An 18,288-nucleotide genomic window follows, 5' to 3' on the forward strand; every position below is an offset into this window, starting at 1 on the left:
AATCAAACGGATTTACTATTCATTTTTAAAATACTATGTTACTCAGCATCAAAGTGTAATGATTCCTACACTGACACAATTATGAAACATCGTGATGAAAGCATTCCTAAACTGGCATGTTGAAACATACACAGCAAGGTTAGATAAGAAATTAGAAAACTACAGTTGAAGATAGAATGAGTAGCAGGAAGAAGTAACAAAAACAGCTGTGGAACTAGCAATCACCTGCTTGTCAGACACATTTACACAAAAAGTATCAGGAGTCAAACCAAGCACCTGTGAGAGTCTCTCCCTACATTACTGTTCACTCACTTTATGAATGAGATTATAGTTGCATGACTGGAATAGTCTAGATTGTTCTTTCAAGAAATCTGATTATTCTGCCCAGGAGAAGATTTTGAGAGTAAAAATGAAGCTAGTAAGTTAACGGGGGATAATTCTGCAATTTATAGTGTCTGCAAAAATTTGTCTACTGACTCTCTAGGATGATATTGTCTTAAGGAATCGACTTAAACCTGTAGGATATTGTAATCAGCACATTGCACTGAAGAAAGAGAGCGTAATTATATTTAGATTGTGCAACTGATCTTGTTTTTTTAATAGTGTATATACCAAATAATCATCTAGTTTAAAAAGAAAATTCCATTTGTTTATTTTTTCCTGGAGGGAAAATACTTAGAATTTTTATAGAGAAGAGCAACTTGGCATGTAAGATGTTGGTTGGATCAAGTTGGTGGTTGTTATTCTGTTTCATACACTAGTTTATTATATGCTTTAAATAATGAAGATCCAGCTTTCCATATTGGACCTGGTGTCAATCTACATCTCAAAAGTAGGTAAAAACATCTTGCAAAATATATCTGATTTGAAGTTTCCAGCCAATCAACACGTATTTTTTAAAAAAGTAGCACTGCATACCACATCATCTTATGCTAGTTTCTCCAATACAATTCTAATTGCTTATTTTAACTTTCCTGTAAGATTTCTCTGGCCTTCCCATTAGCAGTTTTACGTTACCATGTGTAACAAAAACCAAATTATTACATTTGAATGCTGAATCTTCAGTTGTTCATGAAACAATCATCCTTTCTAGCTAGTGGGGACTTCAAATGAGACTCATCTTTTAATATTTTCTCAACAGATCATGGCTTTGGCGAGACACACAGCTCCTATAACCAGAAACAGCTTATTTCATTATCTTGCCCCTTCCATCTTCTTGCATATAAAATAGAATACTATCACAGAGCATCGGGGCTTCTATGAGGGAAAACCCGTAGCATCTATTGGCTCAAATAAACAGCTCAAAGAAATTGGGGTATGTTATATTATTGGTGTAACTGGGAATTAGCTAATGATTTCAAAACAATCAATAGTTCAATCTTGTGTAAAACTGTTGTATTACTTATATTTCTCATTGCTCTGACAAAATACCTGATGGAGACAAAGGAAGAAGGACAAGGAGGAGGGAAGGAGGGAGGGAGGGAGGGGGAGGGAGGGAGGAGGGAGGGAAGGAGGAACAGTGAATTTATTTTTGGCTCACAGTTTGAGGGTACAGTTCATCATTGTGACAACGGCATGGTAGTATGGATATGAGGCAGCTGGTCACCTCGTGTCACGGTCAGAAAGTGAGAGAGTTGGATGCTACTGGTCAGCTCACAACACGCCCCCTTTCATTGCATCTAGGACTCAAATCTGTATAATAACATGATCCACATTCAGGTTAAATCTTCCTTCTTCAGTTAAATATTCTGGAAATATCTTATTTGACATGCCTAGAGGTTTGTTTCTATGGTGACTATAAATCTAGTCAAGTTGACAATGATGTCAACTGTTAGAGTTGCCTTCACAAAATAAACAAACAAACAAAAAACAGGTCTAGAGAGTCTAAGCAGAAATGTGATACTAAGCCAGATACTCTATTCTATATCCATTTTTACCACTTACTGAGCCTGAATTCCTATGTACACAAAACAAGACTGAAGCTAAAGGTCAGCATTTTAACAAATAGTTATTTTCCATTTGTCAAGACATATATAGATTATAAGTGGTAAACATAAAACTATGCTCAATATTTTACTGAAGTTCATACCATGCTCAGCAAGATGGAATACTAGATGTCACAAGGATTCCATTTTTTATTTAATTTGAGGTTAAAGAGTATTAGAATAGTGAGGAAAGTCTACCTGTGGGTGGAAGGTATTAAACTTGGAAGTTGCTTTCTTCCTTCCTAAGTCAATGTTTTTTTGCTCATAGAAAATGATCATCTCTTGACTCTAAATTTGAATAGCAGTGGTCATGATTATCTCTTCTTTCTCTACGCCACCTGATTTGAGTTTCTTGTTTTTTTGTAATCTAAGTACAATGTAACACTAAGCAACATAGCTGCTGTGGATATTGCCTCTGTGTGCTTACTTGGTTGGGTCTGAGCGGCTGTGGGACTGGTAGGTGAGATAGATTTGTCCTGACTGTGGGCCAGGCAGGAAAACTCTAGCTACACATATCTTTCAAGTATTAAATTCCAAAACATGAGGGACTGGAGAAATGACTCAACAGTTAAAGCACTTGTAGCTCTTTCAGAGGCCCAGGGTTCAGTTCCCAGCACCCATATAGCAACAGAGCAAAGGGATTTGGTGCCTTCTTCCGGTATCCATGGGCATCTGGCACACAAGTGATACACATACAGGTAAAATCCATACACACAAAATTAAAACAAATAAATCATAAAAATAAAATATGAATAAAACATGGAATTCTTATTTTTCACCATTTATTAAAAATATTTTATACAATATATCCTTTCCTCTTTTTCTATTCCTCCAAGTTCCTCCCCACTTTCCCTCCCATCTAGATCCACTTCCTTTCTGTTTCTCATGAGAAAAGAATTGGCTCCTGAGAGATAACCACCAACCACAATGAAATACACTAGAATAAGATGAAACAAAAACCATCACGTCAAATTTGGACGTTGCAACCCAACAGAAGGAAAAGAGACACAAGAAAAATCACAGGAATCAGAGACCCACTTGCTCACACATTCAGGAGCCCCATAAAAATACTAAACGGAAAGGTGTGATGTATATGCAGAGGATCTGGTGCAGACCCCTGAGGGCCTGTGTTGGCTCTTTCAGTCCCTGTAGCTTCATATAAACTGTGCTTAGTTGACTCAGAAGGCCTTGTTCTTCTGGTGTCCCCCATACCTTCTACCTGTTACACTCTGACTCCTCTACCAAGAGTGCCACCAGAGCCCTGTCTATAATACTTTTTTTTTTTTTTTTTTTTTTTTTTTAGGTGGCAGAGGCTTACAGGGTTCTTATGTGATCTGTCTCAGGTTCTTACTTTTCCTGTCTGTGGAATTGTGGTCAGTTTTCTCAAAATGTCAATGTCTATGGGAAGTAGCTTTAGCCAATGGTGGTTTTCCCAAGTGTTAAATACTTACTTTAATGGTTTGGGCTTTTCTAGGAAGAAATTCTTAGCATATTCTCTCTCTTGTCTCCTAGAATTCCCCATGCATATAGAACTGTGACTGTACACACCATCAACCTGATATCCAACGAACTCTTATACTACTAATTGAGGGAATCAAATTTCAGGTCTAAAATAGAGTTGGCATCAAAGTTTTATCTTTGTATGTTCTTGATTAAAACAGGGAACCAAGGCTGGGCATAGTAACATCTACTTATAATTCCCTCACTGGAGAATATCTATAGGAATTCTAGACCAGTCTGGGCTACATATCAGCATAACAAGTACAAGGCTTTAGGCTAAGCTACCTGGAGAGACTCTGTTTCAAAAAAACAAGAGATGGGATAAAGCTCTGTGGTACAATATTGATGAACAATGCCCAAGGACTTTACTTTTTTTTTCTTTTCTTTTCTTTTTTTTTAACTTTCAGTAGTAGTGCTGATATAATATAAAACCTGCTTGCCACATGATAAGAGTATTCTACCATCAAGTTATATCCCGTGCCCTTAAATGTCTCTTTTCTTATGGTATAGTTTGTATTCACAAAATATGAGGCTATTCTATTGTATAATTTATTTTATTTTATGTGCATTGGCGTGAGGGTGTCAGTCTCCCTGGAACTGAGTAAGCTGTCATTCGGGTGCTTAGAATTTAACCAGGGTCCTCTGGAAGGGCAGCCAGTGCCGTTAACCACTGAGTTTACTCTATTTTAAAATGCTGACCTAAAAACATCATTTGAATATTATGATTATTTTTATTGAAAGTCAATAATAAACTCCCTCATGTCTTAAAAATGTGACTTACCTCAGTAGAAGCCTATAGGATGTTCTTTCCTTGACATTTATTGCCAACCACATTGATTAGGTCACTACATACCTTTCCAATTGCATTAATACATCAAAGGCTGATTAAGGAAGAGAAAATTACTAACATTACTGATATTGTAACAAAACTATTACTGTACGACTATTAATAGCCTAGATGAAAAAGTTCAAACTCTGTAGGAGTATATTTCAGGTATGTGGCTGTTTATGATGCAAGGGAATTTTTAGAATACATCTACAAATTGCAAGTACCTTATCAGGTCTATCTCAATAAAATAAGTGAGTGATATTTTCAACTTTATAAGATACTTGAATAGTGGTCTTAAAGTTGAAAAATAAATGAATATTCCTTAACCACAATGACACATCAAGTTCTTTTTCATTTGTAAACAACATGTATTATTCCTTCATTTCATTTGTTCATTTAGCAAAGTAACATAATTACCTACTTACTTTACTGTGATACCAATTCGGATATGTACAAACACACACAAATGTATGCATATATACATGCATACACACATATATCTCCACTGAGCTAGTCTTATATATGCCAGAAAATACAAATGGTCAAATGTTAATTTTGTTAGCTCACAAATTTTATGACAAAATATATGAAGCTTGAGTACACATAGTTTCTAGGTAAAATTCTGTAATGTTACTGAGATAGTTGTGCAAAAATTATAAAAGATCTTGTCATTGGCAGCAAGATGAATAACAGAAAGAGTTTGTGCCTTGATCATTTGTTAAAGAAATAGCAGGCAGGGATTTACTTTTTCTCAGAACATTAATTGCAAAGATTTATTAGTGATCTAATTCTGTATTAAGTTTTAGTGCTGCTTGCAACACTTGCTATGAGACATGATATAAAATTACCAAAAGCAGTGCTCAAATATTATGTGCATAGTCTCTACTTTTTGAGAGGTATTTTCACATGATTAGTGTCTTAGTTATAGTTGCTATTGTTATGATAAAACACCATGGCCAAAGCAATTTGAGGATAAAGTGTTTATCTGGCTTACTCTTCCTCATCACTGTTTATCATGAAGGAAATCACACAGGGCAGGCTCCTGGAGGCAGGAGCTGAGACAGAAGTCATGGAAGGGTGCTGCTTATTGACTTGCTCATCATGGCTTGCTCATTCTACTTTCTTATAGAACCCAGGACCACCAGCCCAGGCATGGCACCGTGCACAATGGGCTGGGTCGTCCCACAATCAATCACTACATAAGAAAATGCCCTACAGTTGGATCTTACAGAGGAAATTTTTTTTTAAAGTTGAGGTTTCCTCCTTCAAATAACTCTAGCTGTATCAACTTGACAAAAAACTAGTCAGCACAATTAGCATGTCTGTGTAATTTCAAGCACTTTTCCACTTTACATTAAATTATATGTTTAATAATTTAGATAACTACAGATTCTAAGATACCAATTTGAACAAAAATATCTATTCCCTCTTCTCTGCCAAAGATTCACCAATCTATTAAAATAAATGTTTATACTTTTAGCAATTCCAGAGTTTATTCAACATATGTTAAACCAGAAATTTTATAATGTATACAGCTCCAGTTATCAGGCTCCAAGCCTTCAAAATGGTACTTGCTTAACGTAAACTTCCTAAAATTCCGAAATAAAATCTTTATTTTCCCATAGGTGAGTCTTAAAAAATCATCATGTGTTTTAAGTTAGGAAATTCTAAAATCCCTCCTATCACTGCATTAAGATAGGAAGTAAACAGTATTACATGTATGAAGTTCAAATAAGCTTCACTAAGCTTATCTAATCAACTTTATTATTAAAAATTTGAACACCAAACATTAAAAACTGATATATCAAAATAAACAAAAAAATTTAAAAGTTAAATACAAATATCTAAGAATAATAATAAAAAAAACCAGTTCAACATTGTTAGCCATCATGGGGATACAAATTAAAACTGCTTTGATATAATGTCTTCCCCAAGTCAGAATTACTAAGATCAATTAAAAAAAAAATGAAAACAAATGTAGGTGTGGATGTGAGGAAAGGGGAAAATTAATTCACATTTTGTGGGAGTACAAAATTGTGTAGCCACTATGGAAATCAGTGTGGCCTTCTTCAAAAAAAAAAGCTGATCTAGATTTACTCTATGAATGAGAAATACCACTCAGGGCATATTCCCAAAGGACTCTACATCCTACTTCAGTAATGTTTGTTTACCCATGTTCCTTGGTGCTCCAATTACATCATCTAAAAAATAGAAACAAACCTAGATGTCTATCAATGGATGAATGAATAATGAACATGTAGTTGAGACCTACAAACTAATAAAGTATAAATATTTGATTTTTGTTCTATAAATAATCACTCTGTTGGAGCTAACTCTGAAAGAAAATCACTGTATTTTTGTTCATATGCATATGCTACTTTTGAATATATCTGAGTGTGTGTGTATGCATGTGTATGCAAATTTGAATAACCAAATGAAGAATAGACATGGAACAGGGACCATTAAATAGAGTAGGGATGGAAAGATAGGGTATAGAAGGGAGTATAGGGAATAATAATATCATTAGAGATCTCTATAAAAGCCAAATGGAAACCAACTACTGTAGGAATACCCTATAATTGAGGAACAATGCCTCCTCCAGACTCTATAGGCTATCAAATAAAAAGGCCAGGATCAGGTATGGGTTATCTCCTTTTGTTTTGTTGGACAGTAGAGGCCTATAGATTTTTTTCTACAAACATATATATCCTGTTGACATTGATCTTGATTATCATCCAGAACTTGGTGGTAAAACCTTATTATTGAAGGCACCACACCCCTTGCTTATAGAACTTGGAGAAATCAAGAGAGTACTGACCTGGACCTTCATCTCTACTGACTGGTTTTCATATTGCTAGAAAGTGCTAGAGATGCTACTGGAGAAAAAAGATCTTCCTAATCAACTGTCTTACCCAACTGCCAAGCCTGGGAGATACAGAAATGACTGGCTTGATAAGATATGCCCACTATTGCAGTAGTGACAGGAATGTTATTGTAGTAACCCATCACATTTCATTGGCTTTAAATTCTTCTCAACAAAATTGAATGCAAGCCATGTACCATTAACTGGGCCCCCAAACCTGCAGCTGGCTAAGTCATTGCCCCTAGAGGAGAACCTAGTATCATTATTTTGCTAAATGGACACAGCAATAAGGACTCATGGGGAAACTGATTATAATGTCCATACTCTTAATTTTTGGCTTGTTTTGCTTTGTTCTCATGATTTACTGTTCCAGACTTGGCCAAAGTAGATATCACTCAGTCAAACCTAATTGGGATGACTCAAGCTGGACCTTGTCCGAAAGCCTCTCTCCTGCAGTAGAGCTTCAGTGGTTTCAGACATATACTAAGCGTGCTGCCAAGGAAGCAGATCAATTAAACCATCCTACTCAGCTGCCACACAACAGTGACCAGCATGACAAGAAATGTACAAAGGTGCAGTAAGTGGCTCGCACATGTTGGTAGCACTCAACAGCTGTCTAATTGGACTTAAAGTCCAATCAACAGAGGAGACACATGCCTGGTATGAGAAAAGCAGACAGAGAGGTCATAGACCTTAGAAAATAATCTACTATTGCCACTTTGCTTGACCAGCGTAATTCCTTACTACACTCTAAATTTTATCTTAGACCCACAGGTAAGGGGAGCCACTGTCCCTCATTAGAGAAGGTTCTCTTTACTGCAAAAGGAGACCATCACAGCAAACACAATGGGACTCCATACAGGGATTGTGGAGGGACCAGCCCCAATCAATAGGTCAACATAATAGCTCTTGCCTGCATCTGTGGCTCAGGGAATAGCACAGAAGAGAGGGTGAAATGATTGTAAGAACCAGCAGAATATTAGGAAGTCTGCTGTGAAACAGTCTGTCCTAGAAATGGCTACATAAACGAGACCAGAACAACAGGAATATCAATGGACATGATAACATGGAAAGGGGAAAGTTTTTGTGGACCCACTCTTAGGTAAAGAACTGCAGGCAACGAATGATTGCTGGGAAAAGGAGAACTAGCCTCTCCCTAGGATGATCCTCCTTATTGGTTGTCCAATGCACACCAGTCAGCCCTGAGACCATATACACACAAACAACAAAAATGAACTCATCAGTTGTATTTATACGTATTTATACACGTGCATGTACACACACACACACACACACACACACACACACACACTAAATATAATTAAAGAAAAAGATGCTATCAACTTAATTTGAGGGTAGCCATGGAGAGGCTTAAAGGGAAGATAAATTGGAAGGGCTGGAGGGAGGGAAGTGAAGGCTATGTGATGTAACTTTCTTTCCATTTAAAACATGTCTAAAAATTTTTAAAACTTAAAGAGAAGTTCTTGGGACTGGACAGATATCTCAGTGATGAAGAGCACTGGCTGCTCTTCCAGAGGACTCAGGTTTGATTCCCAGTCTTCAGATAGCATATGTCTGTAACTTCTCTTCTAGAGGATTCTATTCTCTTTTCTGCACCCATGTGGTATACAGACAGTCATGCAGGCAAAACATCCATGCATTTAAAATTAACAAACCAACAACAACGAAAAAAACACTTCTGTGAGAAGTGTATTGTGAAGGAGTGAACTCATCATGGGAAAAAGCATACAAGATGCCCCATAAGAAAAACGTTTCACTATTTATCTAGTAAGAAGCACACAAGTTACCTTTTGATAAGACAAAGCCAAGCATTGGATGTGGTCTTCCCTTATCTGTCTGGAAGTGGCCACAGACATCTTTTATAATCATTAATTTTCATAGACCTAATATTTTTTGCATAGTTAGTCATTTAAGGGGGTTGGGAATTGCTGAGTTTTAAATAAAGACTTTTTTATTTAAATTTGTGAATATTCATTCATCTTGCATTAACTTGGTGGAAGGAAAAAGAAAAGGCCCGAAAAGGAGGCTCAAGACAACAGCTTTATTTGTAATGAAGGGAGCAGGGAAACAATCACAGAAAGAAACACACGGATTGATTGATGCCTGCTGATAGCCTATGGGCTTCGCAGCAACCATTTCGATGTTTAGTCCAGTAACCAAACCTTAACTGGAAAAACACTTTGTAGAAACCATTGCAGGTTTCTCACTACTGGGCATGATAGATAGAGATGTGGTTTCAGACATGAAATGGACTCAGAGAGAATATAAGCATCTTGCTGACTCTTGTAAAGCAAGTAATTACCAGAGACAGGACTTTGAATTCACTTTCTCCCCCAGATCCTCCCCTGCAGCTTTTCAATAAAGTAGGTCCATATTTAGACATAAACAGTTTTTTTTGTGGATGAGTTTATGAATCAGACTATGGCTTCATGCATGCAAAAGGGTAAATCACAAATTTTACTGTCACAAAACTGATACTTGTAAGTCTCACAGTGTCCCAGGGTAGCACAAGTTAGATTAGGAAGTTTAGATGAAAGCATCCATCCTGCTGAGGAGCTAAACAGAGAACGGCCATGCTGGATGTGACCAGCAGAACCGTAGTTCTGAGCCATGGATTATAGCTGCACTGATGAGAGAGCCATCTATACCATCCAGATCTGACAAACTTTTCATTGTTTTCCACTTTTTTTTTTTTAAATCTGGACCTTTCTGCTACTGATTCAAAATAGTTTTTGAAACAGCTCTTGTCTGTTTTGCTCTCTGTCCGCAAACTTTCTCCAAGCCAAATTAGCTCTGTTAAATGACTTAGCTTTTTAACCTTGAGAGTTTCATATAGGTGTAAATAAATTTATATTTAACACCAATTTCCTCCTCCATCAAAATTGTATTCTCCACAACATCTTCCCTTCCTAACTCCATGTCTTTCTTTAATATTTTTTTTTATAACCCACTGATTACAGTTACTGCTTGTCCACATGGGAATGAGCATAGGAGAATGCACTGGGAGCATGTAAATCCTATGAGAAGCCACATCCTCAATAAAGAATAGTTCTCCATCTTCTAGTAACTCAACTGCCAAAAGCTCCTCAGTAAGACATGGGTCCTGGAGATCTTCTAGCTCATCTTTGCTGGATATTTTGTGAGATTCACCTTGTGTATGTCTTGTGCAAGTAAACACAGCTGCTCTGAGTTTATCATTGTGGTAGTGTCCAGAAGAAGGCACCACACAGCACTCCTCCTCATCCTAAGGTGTTTACATTCTTTCTACCTCCTCTTCATTCTGGTGAGAGGTTGGAGTTTATGTCAATGTCCTGTTTAATACTGAGGTTCTGAACCTTATTCTCAGCACTTGGATCAATTATGAGTCTCTAAATCAGCCAGTACCTATTGGAAAACGTAGTTTCTCTGACCAACGTTGAGAGCAGCTGTGTCTATGGGTATAAATATAAATATTTAGAAGAAACTTTGAAGGCATGACCACTGTCCATCAAAACCATAACAATTCTAATGCAGGTGCACTCTTTTTTTAAAAAAATAAAAATACTACTAAATATAAAGCACGTATTGATTGCAGTGCATGATTCTCACTCTTTCAGCAACATGAGTCAAATGATCATCTATAAAACAATTCATCCAAATGGTACTGTGGCCAGGTGATTTAAGGCTTTAGATTAAAGACATTCTACCAAAATACATTCTTCTCAGTAATCTATGGGACATTCTCCAAAACTGATCACATATTAGGGTACAAAGTATGCATTGTTAAATACAGGAACTTTAAAATAACATCCTATATTCTACTTGGCAACAATAGTTTAAAGGTAAATATCAATACCAATAGAAACTACAAAAACTATTGGATGATCACTGAAGATTTAAAGAGGGAAAAAATGCTTAGAAATGAATAAAATGAGGCTATAACATATTATCTCTGGAACACAATGAAGTCAGTTCTAACAGAAGTTTTTTATGCTAAATTTAGTGCCCACATTAAAAAAAGAAAGATTGCAACAAAACTACCAATCAGGCTTCAGAATACAAGAACCATCTTGTCAATGGCTACATGAAAGAGACTGAGATGCCAACCTGGATGAGAAAAATCTTACAAGGCCCTAAAAACTAAATGAAGTGCTATGGGCAATAGGTGGTTACTAAGAAAGGGAGAATCTGTCTTCCCCAACAGTGAGTCCTTGATAGGTTATCCAATCCCAACTGATCACTCTGAACACACAGACACGTACACACACACACACACACACACACCACACACACACGCAAGCACATCCACACGCACCACTAAATGAACTCAACAGTTTGTATTTTTAAGTGCATATATGTATATGCACACAAATATACATGTATACGTAACAATAAAAATTAAAGAGAAGGCCTAGATTTGAGAACGAATAGGATGGTCACAAGAGGAATTTGAGGTGGTAAAAGGAAAAGAAACAATGTAAACCCATTACTCAAGTAAAAATATAAAATAAATAAAAAATTAAATAATCAGAAGTCTTGAGGAAATGGGGAATATGTTTCTAAGTTCTTTTTATGAAGCTATTACTATTCTGATAGCAAAACAAGATAAAGATATCATTCAACAATGAAAATTACAGAATAATTTTTCTGATGAAATAGATGCAAAAGTTCACAACAAATACAAACCAAATTCAACATCACAACACAAAGATCATACATCATGACCAAATTGGTTTTATTCCAGAAATAAAGGGATAGTTCAACACATATAAATATTGTTTCCTATAAAATAAGCTTGATTCTACAGAGGATTCTCTAGTGTATAAAGTTCCCAGTACCTCTGAACATCAAGAGAAAACCTTATTCATGCAGGTACTCAGTGCACACACAGTGGGTAATCAGTGATGTTCCTTCTACTTCAAACACAGTTCTGGATAATAATCTCATAATGAGCATTTTTATTAAGATCTTTCAACGCCAGGCAGTGGTGGCGCATGCCTTTAATCCCAGCACTCGGGACACAGAGCCAGGCAGATCTCAGTGAGTTTGAGGACAGCCTGGTCTACAGAGTGAGATCCAGGACAGGTGCCAAAACTACACAGAGAAACCCTGTCTCAAAAAAAAAACCAAAAACAAACAAACAAAAAAAGATCTTTCAACATAGGTTTTCAATCATCCAGAGGGTATTTTGTGTTTTTTTTTCCACCAGTGTTTGTCAGTGATTGCTCTTACTTTTGATTTAAGATTTCTCTCAATAATTTATTATGACATTTATTTGTTTTAAATATAGAACTAGAATATGTGTTTAATGAATTTCTCTTTTCCTTATATTGATTGAAATTTTTACCAAACAATATGAGAATTTTGAAAAAAAGATACTAATTGTATATACTATACATGACTATTAAATTACTCACTCCATCCATACACACATGCATACACATATTATACTATATTAATAATACATATTTCTATTATATTTTATATTTCCATTTTAATTTCAGGTTTGAAATTCATATAACTTTCAAATAAGATTTTTTAAATTCTGCATATATCAATCTCTTTCCTTAGTGACATGCTTTATATTGTTCCAAAAATGTTTCATATGGATAGTTGACATATTGTATGTTTATAAGTTTCCTAAGAGTAGACAACACATCATGTACTTTCGTTATATGCTCATAACACAAGTAGAATTCAAAGACCACAGCATCTTTTTTTTTACATACATTTCACAAACCACTTACAGTGGAACCATCTAATGTGCCATTCAACTTTTATGTAATAAACTTCACTGCAGATTATTCAGCTCTGAAGAGCTTAGAATTCCTAGGAACAAGTTCACATCATTACATGAACACTAAGGTGTGAAAGCTATCAGCAGAAAGGATGTTAAATAGACACTTGTGAAGCACAATGATATTGGTGAACTATCAAAGTCATTGCCTTCCCCATGAGTTCAAAAGCATCTGATTAAAATGCAGCATTTATGAAAACATTTTTATTCTAAAATGCTTGTAATGGACCTTGTACAATAAGGAGTGTTTCATAATTTAATTTCCCTGTGTACTTTGATGCAAAGAGAAGTGAGATTGGAGATGAAAGAGCTGGTAAATGATGAAGCAGAAGGCTCTGTTTCCATGTATGGTGCTACATCCTCCAAGTAGTTCCTCATCACTCTCTCCAACCACCCCTCACTGAGGAATGAAGTATAGAGCAACACAGAGGTGTTCATACAATTTTAGGAGCTGTGACTAAATCTCTTCATTCCTACTCAGCCTAAGAAAGGAGACTACAGTACTGTGGAAGTAAAGGAAAATCTCTGGGTATATCTCAAGGATTTCAGCATATGTGGGAAAAACTACCAATGTTTTCTAAGACATTATGTTACCTTAGGGCACTTATATGGAAGCAGAAGGAAATAAGTTGAAAGCACCCACTGTGGGGCACACTACAGAGTCTAAGATTTCTAAAGGACACTGATAATATCTGAAGACAGGGAAGATTACAATCAGCATAGGCTGCATTCAATGAACTCAGATCTCCTCTACCAGATTTACATTCCCATAGGCAGCAAAAGTAGGGAAAATAATATCCAGACCTTAAACAAGAGGTACAGCTGGGAAACAAACAATTTTCCAAAGGTACCATGCAATGAAAAAAGTACATGGACTATGTATTACATTAAACAAAAACCATGAAAAAAGATACTTTTGTTAATAACTGAAAAATGGCATGACATATACAGGTTTACAAACAAACAAACAAACAACAATGGCATAGTAGAAAGGAATAAGAGAAGGTAATAAAAGCCACACTACAAAGAATCAATTAACTCTTCTGAGTACAGATATAAACAATCCAGGTGAGTTTCAAGTTCTGGAAGAGATTAATAGGAATGGCTATCAAATAAAAAAAATGTTAAAGCATCAGAGGACAAGGTAACAAAATGAAAGGAAACTGACAAATTCCAGAGGAAAAAACGCAGCCCTATACTTATGTCCATCCAATGTGATGGACATTGCAACTGCAGTGAGCATATCTTGCCTTCCAGATGTGTTGATATCAGAGTCCAAAATACAACCTGGACCTTGATGTGTTTAAGATATCTGCTGGGTGATTATAAGTGTGACTAAGTTTGAGAGGCACTGGAAAGGAAAGGTCCAACCTAAGGGAGACACAAATGATAACTCAACATCTGAAAATGCATACTAAATGTATAATAAAGTCAGATATTAGAGAAACTGGAAATATATGATGTAAACAGGGGAAGAAGGGCTAGCAAGGAAAGCTGGTGTCCTTGAATCAGAGATGTTAAAAGATAGAAGGACATGGCAATTTAGAGTATGAGAAAGGGACATTCTCAGGCAAACCAAGAAAATGAGTTTGAAGATAAAAATTACACATTACAATTAGAAAATAGGGAATCAGTGTCAAGAAATAAATAATACGCACACATACACACACAAATATGCATATTATAATGGTAAAGCAGTCTTTATAAATACTAGGGTCACGTGTTCTTCCTTATGTGTGGAATCCAAGAAACAAGAGAGGGACATGAGACTAAAAGTAATGCTATGTGAAGAGAAGTGAGAGGAGAGAAAGAAAGGATAACAAAAGGGCTAATATGAGCAAAATGTATTACGTGCATTGAGAGAAACATTTTTAGAAAACCCTTTACTGTATAATTAATATAGATTAATAAAAAAAGAAAATCCAGCACCAAGAAATCCAGCAAGCTAATTGCTATTCTAAAGGATTAATGAATAAATTTCAGGCATTCTTGCAAAGAAAGCTCATGACTCACAAGTGATGGGCTGAAAGGTGGGGAAAGAGAATGTGGATAGCATCAAAATTCATGATAGTGTTCACTAATATGAGATCTTGAAGCCATGTGGAAGTTGGAAAGTATGAAATAATAATATTTCACTGAAGCAGTATCAGAGGGAAGAGAAGTTGGGTTTTCTTTGGGCTGGAGTGATGGATTATTCAGTAAAGTGCTGGCTTTCCAAGTGGACCTTACTTCTGTGTCTAGAACCTAAATAAGAAAAATGCCAGGCTTGGTGATCCCAGTACTGGGGAATCAGAGGCGGGCAAAACTTGGTGATACAGTCCAGCCTAGTCTACCGGGTAAATTCCAGGCTAGGCTAGTGAGAGGCTATCTCCATTAAAATTGATTGATAGACTGATAGTTCAATAGACAGCTAGATAGATGGAGATAGATAAGTAGATAGGTAGATAGATAGATAGACAGATAGATAGATAGATAGATAGATAGATAGATAGATAGATAGATAGATAGACAGATAGGTAGATAAATAGGTAGATAGATGATAGAAGGATGGATGGATAGATGGATGGATGAGGTGAATGGATAAATGATAAACCAAAAATAATATAAAGGAGGTAGAAAATGCATGAGATAAAATCTGCCATCATAGAACATCCTGGTTCTTCACATTGTGCAAATATGTTTGCAGGTGTGTATGAGCACACACACACACACACACACACACACACACACACACACGCACCTGGAAATGCACCCATTTACACATACACAATATTACGTTTTTTGAAAATAGAAAAACAGCACAGAAAAAACAGTACCATTACCCGTGCTTAAAAATCCTGGTCACATGCCAGGTGGTGGTTGTGCATACCTTTAATCCCAAGCACTTGGGAAGCAAAGGCAGGTGGATCTCAGTGAACTCGAGGCCAGCCTGGTCTACAAAGTGAGTTCCAGGACAGCCAGGACTGTTATACAGAGAAACCTTGTCTTGAAAAAACAAACAACAACAACAAAAAAACAAAAAACAAAATATTCTGGTCACTCATGAAATTAAAACCATTACCTCAAAATTAGTTGTGAGTATTGATTAATTTTTTTATTAATAAAGTCATCTGGAATTTATTCTATTGCCTGACTTGGTTTGATAACAGACTGAAGAAAGGACAAAACACAGACAGAAGATTCAGAACTGGGGCCCGGTGTTCTGTGCATTTGAGGGGAGAATTTTTGTAGGAAGTCAAGACCACTGAAGAAAAATGGATGTAGAACTTGTGTTTTAATATCATCTGTAAAAATAATAGTGGAAAAACAATTTTGCATTACCATGACAAGATGGTTAAAGTATCATCAGATCTAAACCTCAGTGACTTTTCTGGTACAGTCAAAAGTACAATTTTAGTTTGTATTGTTTGGTGCAGTTTATGAAAGCAAGCACATAGCAGAATTGTCTCATTCTGTCTTGATAAAAATAGCATTATACCAGAGACTTAAAGTTCTTATCATACAGGCTTCTGGAATCCGGTGCCTGTGGTGTGACACCTTGCATAGTCTTGGTGCAGTGGGAAGGGGCTTGGACCTGCATACGCTCAGTGTGCTGGGCTCTGCTGACTCCCCATGGGAGACCTCAATTTGGGGGATGTGGGGTTGCGGGGTGGCTTGGGAAAGAGGGCTGGGGGTGGAAGGAGGGAGGAGGGGGGTTGTGGATAGTATGTGCGGTGAGTAGAAAATTTCTTAATAAAGAAAAATGAAAAAATAAGAACAAGGAGCAACATCAAAAAAATAGCATTATACAGACTGAGTAGGGCTTTTGTGCATTTAAGAACGTGTGTGTGTGTGTGTGTGTGTGTGTGTGTGTGTGTGTGTGTGTGTGTAACAACAATCAAAAACAGGCCATGAATTTGGAAAAGGTCAAGGGGGTACACATGAGAATGTTTGGAAGGAGAAAACAGATTATGGAAGTGAAACAGTTATATTAAATACTTATGAAATATGCACATACATAAATCAAAGTTCATTGTGTCATGAATGTATTGCACAAGTGCTTCCCTATATAAATTTTATTTATAAATACAAAATAGTCTGAATTAAATAAAAAAGTGTCAGTGGAAATAGCATACAGTGTAATGTTAGCAGTGCGGTGGGCAGGTTTTTTTTCTTATCACTTCCTATAAGTATTATTAGCATGCTTTGCATTTCTATTCTGCTCTAGACACATATTAATTAATTGATGATTCCATGTGCATGGTCAGTTAGTCTTGAGAAGCAGCTATGGCATGGCTGTTCTCACTGGGATTGTTACATGAAACTGTCATAGGACGACAGAAATATCCAGGATATGTGAGATACTTCTAACAGCAGAGGTAGGCATTGTGGTGCTTCTGAGAAGACCTCTAACCTCAGATGAGTAGTGGGGTTGACTTCAAGATGACATTATTTTCTCTTCTGTATCTTGTACTTTTTTTGTTCTTTTCTGTTTTTATTATGTTCACAAAACAAATGTTTCACATATTTTCTAATTATGCAATAGCTATTCCATTTGATGATCAAGGGATTAAAAGTGTTGAGGGGTACCTGAGGCTCTACATGGCAGATTAATGTTATTTTTTATGTACCTGGTAAAATTAGGAGGGAAAAAAACATGCACTGTTATCACCTTCAGAACCTAAAATAAGAAAATTTCCTTTAAAAATTAGTTTTCATGTCAATATGACTTCTAAAACTGGATCCTAGTGAACATCTCCCTAGGTCAAGTAGGAGTTCATTTATGTTATTTAATATTCCTTAGATTATCCAATTAGATCTCCATAATTTTGGAATAATTGAAACTATGTGAACTCTGCAGGATGATAATCAGTGTTTATTTCATATAACATTTTTTCTTGTTGTTGTTTTTAGTGTGGAATGATTCAAAACCAAAATGACATTGGGAACACTTCAGCATTCTCATATTTTTCTCCATCTTAACATTGAGGAAACATACTGTCTTGAAGAAAATGGTGAAGAAAGAGTATCTTAGATGTTTAATGAACTTAAGAAAAGTTTGCTTGCAACCTTTGAAGAAAACTTCATGGTCTGCCCTGGAACTGGACCAAGCAACTTGGAATGAAGGAATGAAGAACCGTACCTGTTTCTCCTCCCATGACATACTTATTATGAGCCAAGGCCTAGGGTTATGTTTATCTTCCAGAGAGAAACGCTTGTAAGCATCATGGATGAGCACTTTCTAGTTCTTGGTTTTAGATATTGAGGTGCTATTATTGCAGCATAGCCAAAGGAACAGCCTCTGGGAAGTAGCTCAGGGCTAAATGTCAGAGTG

This window comes from Peromyscus eremicus, chromosome 17 (genome assembly GCF_949786415.1).
Source record: "Peromyscus eremicus chromosome 17, PerEre_H2_v1, whole genome shotgun sequence".
NCBI lineage: Eukaryota > Metazoa > Chordata > Mammalia > Rodentia > Cricetidae > Peromyscus > Peromyscus eremicus.